Raw genomic sequence first — 4,330 nt, 5'->3', positions numbered from 1 at the left:
CCCTTCTCTCTCAAGCATCCTCAAATTCAGCTTCATTCAGTGTACTTATATTATTGTGCTACCATCATTGTGCCATCCATTTCTGAATTTTTACAATCAGTCCTTTTGCACATTCTGTATTTCTTTAGCACCAAATGCCCAGTCTCTACCCTCTTTCTCCTGATAACCTGTGTTCTGCACTTTTAACTCACAAAATACAATCATTCATGTTACTTCATATCAGTGAGACCATATAGTATTTGTCCTTTTGTTTCTGGCTAATTTCAGTTGGTATAATATCCTCAACGTTCATCCTGTTGTTAAATGTTTGATGACTTTATTCTGTCTTACAGCTGCATAGTATTCCCTCATATATATATACCGCAACTTGTTTAGCCACTTGTCTGTTGATAGACATCTGGGCTGTTTTCGATCTCTTGGCAATTGTGAATAATCATGCTAATGCCTTCAGTTCCTCTGAAAATATACCTAGTAATGGGATTGCTAGATCATATGGCAATTTTATACTTACCCTCCTGAAGAGCTGCCAAACTGCCTTCCAAAGCAATTGCATTATTTTACATTCCCACCAACAGTGGATAAGTGTGCCTCTTTCTCCACATCCTCTCTAGCACTTGTCATTTTCTGATTTTTGATAGTGGCCATTCTGGTGGGTGTGAGATGATATCAAACTGTGGTTTTGATTTGCATTTCCCTAATAGCCAGTGTAGTTGAGATTCTTTTCATGTGCCTTTTAGCCATTTGTATTTCCTCTTCTGAAAAGTGGCTGTTAATTCCTTTTCCCATTTTTAAATTGGATTGTTTGTCTTTTTCCTGTTGAGTTGTAGAATCTCTTTATATATTCTGGATAAAAAGCCCTGATCTGATATGTGGTTCCAAAATTGTTTCCCACTGCATAGGCTACCTTTGTACTTTGCTAACAAATTTCTTTGATGCACAAAAGTGTTTAATTTTGAGGAGATCATATTTATCTATTTCTTTTTACATTGCTCCTACTTTGGGTGTAAGGCCTAGGAAACCATCTTCTATCACTAGATTTCATCCAAACGTTTTAGGGTCTTAGCTCTAATGTCTAGGTCTTTGATCCATTTTTGAGTTAATTTTTGTATGGGATGTGAGATATGGATCCTCTTTCATTATTTTGCATATGGATATCCAGTTCTCCAAGCACAGTTTATTGAAGAGGATGCTCTGTCCCAGGTGGGTTGGCTTGACTGCCTTATCAAGGATCAATTGTCCATAGATGACATGGTCTATTTCTGAACACTCAGATTGCATTGGTTGGTATAATCTATCTTTATGCCAGTACCATGCTGTTTTTTTTTTTTTTTTTTTTAAAGGAAAGACAGAGAGAAGGAAGGAAGGATAGAAGGAAGGAAGGAAGGAAGAAAGGGAAACATTTTTAAACATTTTCTTGTTTTATTGTATTCTGTTTCTCCGTTTTTGTTACATGGGCTGGGGCCGGGAATCGAACCGAGGTCCTCCGGCATAGCAGGCAAGCACTTTGCCCGCTGAGCCACCGCGGCCCGCCCAGTACCATGCTGTTTTGACCACTGTAACTTTGTAATATGCTCTAACATCATGTAGTCTGACACCTCCCACTTCATTTTTCTCTCTCAAGATATTTTTAGCTATTCAGGGACACCCTACCCTTCCAAATAAATTTGTTTATTGGTTTTCGTATTTCTGCAAGGCAAGCTGTTGGGATTTTTTTTTTAATAATTTTTTATTAATTAAAAAAATTACAAGAAAGAAACGCAAACATCCTTAATATATGTTCATTCCGTTCTACATATATAATCAGTAATTCACAATATCATCACATAGTTGCATATTCATCATCATGATCATTTCTTAGAATATTTGCATCAATTCAGAAAAAGAAATAAAAAGACAACAGAAAAATAAAAACAGAAAATGAAAAGAAATTTTACATACCATACCCCTTACCCCTCCCTTTCATTGATCACTAGCATTTCAAGCTAAATATATTTTAACATTTGTTCCCCCTATTATTTACTTTTATTCAATACGTTCTACTCGTCTGTTGACAAGGTAGATAAAAGGAGCATCAGACAAGGTTTTCACAATCACACAGTCACATTGTGGAAGCTATATCATTATACAATCATCATCAAGAAACATGGCTACTGGAACACAGCTCTACATTTTCAGGCAGTTCCCTCCAGCCTCTCCATTACATCTTGGATAACAAGGTGATATCTACTTAATGCATAAGAATAACCTCCAGGATAACCTCTCGACTCTCTTTGGAATCTCACAGCCATTGACACTTTATCTCATTTCACTCTTCCCCGTTTTGGTCGAGAAGGTTTTCTCAATCCATTGATGCTGGGTCTCAGCTCATTCTAGAGTTTTTCTCAATCCCTTGATGCTGAGTCTCAGCTTATTCTAGGATTTCTGTCCCACGTTGCCAGAAAGGTCCACACCCCTGGGAGTCATGTCCCACGTAGACGGAGAGAGTGGTGAGTTTGCTTGTTGTATTGGCTGGAGAGAGAGGCCACATCTGAGCAACAAAAGAGGTTCTCTTGGGGGTGACTCTTAGGCCTAATTTTAAGTAGGCTTGACCTATCTTTTGTGGGGTTAAGTTTCATGTGAACAAACCCCAAGATGGGGGGCTAAGCTAATAGCTTTGGTTGTGCACACTGCTTGTGAGAATATCAAGAATTCAACTTGGGGAGGTTGAATTTTCCCCTGTTCTCACCATTTCCCAAAGGGGACTTTGCAAATACTTTTCCACTCACTGATCAAATCACTCTGGGATTCATCGGGGCATCACTCTGGACAAACCAACAAAATCTAATGTCCTACCCAAGGTTCCATGTACTTATGTTGTTCAACCAACTATCTACATAAGATATATTAGGAGATGCACTAGTCAAAATATAAATTTTGTGCCAAATAAACATTTTTTGCTTTAGTCTCACACATAAGTTGAAATTTTAAAATATTAATTACCATCTATTTTCAGCACCCTGCAGTAATGACATTCCTTTGTTCTTCCTCATGCAAAAACGTTTTTAAATTTGTACATTTAGTCATTATCATTATACACTCTAGGCCTTCCTAGATTATACCATCTCAATCTTTATCATCTATCTTTGTGATTTCATTTATACCCCCAGCCCTCCTCCCTCTATCATTCTCACATTCAGCTTCATTCAGTGTTTTAACATAATTGTATTACAGTTAGGTAGTGTTGTGCTGTCCATTTCTGAGTTTTTATATTCAGTCCTGTTTCACAATCTGTATCCCTTCAGCTCCAGTTACCCAATATTTTACCCTATTTCTATGTCCTGGTGGTCTCTGTTACCAACGAAATATTCCAAGTTTATTCACTAATGTCAGCTCATATCAGTGAGACCATATAGTATTTGTCTTTTTGTTTTTGGCTAATCACACTCAGCATAATGTCCTTAAGGTCCATCCATGTTGTTACATACTTCATAACTTTATTCTCTCTTACAGCTGCATAATATTCCATCATATGTATATGTCACTGTTTGTTTAGCCACCCATCTGTTGATGGACATTTTGGCTGTTTCCATCTCCTTGCAATTGTAAATAATGCTGCTATAAACATTGGTGTGCAAATGTCTGTTTGTCTCCTTGCTCTCATGTCCTTTGAGTAGAGACAGCATATAGATGGGTCTTGTTTTTTCAAACCATTCTGCCAGTTTATGTCTTTTGATTAGGGAGTTTAATAAAAAATATGGAATGCTTCATAAATTTGTGTGTCATCCTTGTGCAGGGGCCATGCTAATCTTCTCTGTATCATTCCAATTTTAGTATATGTGCCACCGAAGCAAGCACAGTTGTTGGGATTTTAATTAGTATTGCATTGAATCTATAAATCAATTTGGGTAGAATTTTTCCGGAGTTTTGACATATAATATGTCATCTGCATAGTGAGAGTTTTACTTCTTCCTTTCCAATTTGGATGCCTTTTATTTCTTTTTCTTGTCTAATCGCTCTGGCTAGAACTTCCAGCACTATGTTGAATAACAATGGCTACAGTGTGCATCCTTTTCTTGTTCCTAATCTTAGGGGAAAGCTTTCAGTCTTTCCCCATTGAGGATGATGTTACCTGTGGGATTTTCATATATTCCCTTTATCATTTTGAGGAAGTTTCCTACTATTCCTACCATTTGAAGTGTTTTCTTCAAGAAGGGATGTTGAATTTTGCCAAATACCTTTTCTGCATCAATCAAGAAGACCATGTGATTTTTCTGCTTTGACTTATTGATGTGTTGTATTACAATAATTTATTTTCTTGTGTTGAATCAGCCTTACATACCTGGAATCAATC

The 4,330-nt window shown here is 37.1% G+C and overlaps 1 non-coding gene across 1 annotated transcript; it reads right to left on the bottom strand.

Annotated features, from left to right (window-relative positions):
- Window positions 1-3,727: 3,727 nt before the first annotated feature.
- LOC143672419 (U6 spliceosomal RNA) lies at window positions 3,728-3,834 on the bottom strand. Its single transcript, XR_013169867.1, has one exon. It is a non-coding gene; the product is annotated as a U6 spliceosomal RNA (small nuclear RNA).
- Between the last annotated feature and the right edge of the window lie 496 nt (window positions 3,835-4,330).

The sequence above is a fragment of the Tamandua tetradactyla genome, chromosome X (assembly GCF_023851605.1).
Source record: "Tamandua tetradactyla isolate mTamTet1 chromosome X, mTamTet1.pri, whole genome shotgun sequence".
Classification (NCBI taxonomy): Eukaryota; Metazoa; Chordata; class Mammalia; order Pilosa; family Myrmecophagidae; genus Tamandua; species Tamandua tetradactyla.
This window is presented reverse-complemented; position numbering and strand designations above follow the sequence as displayed.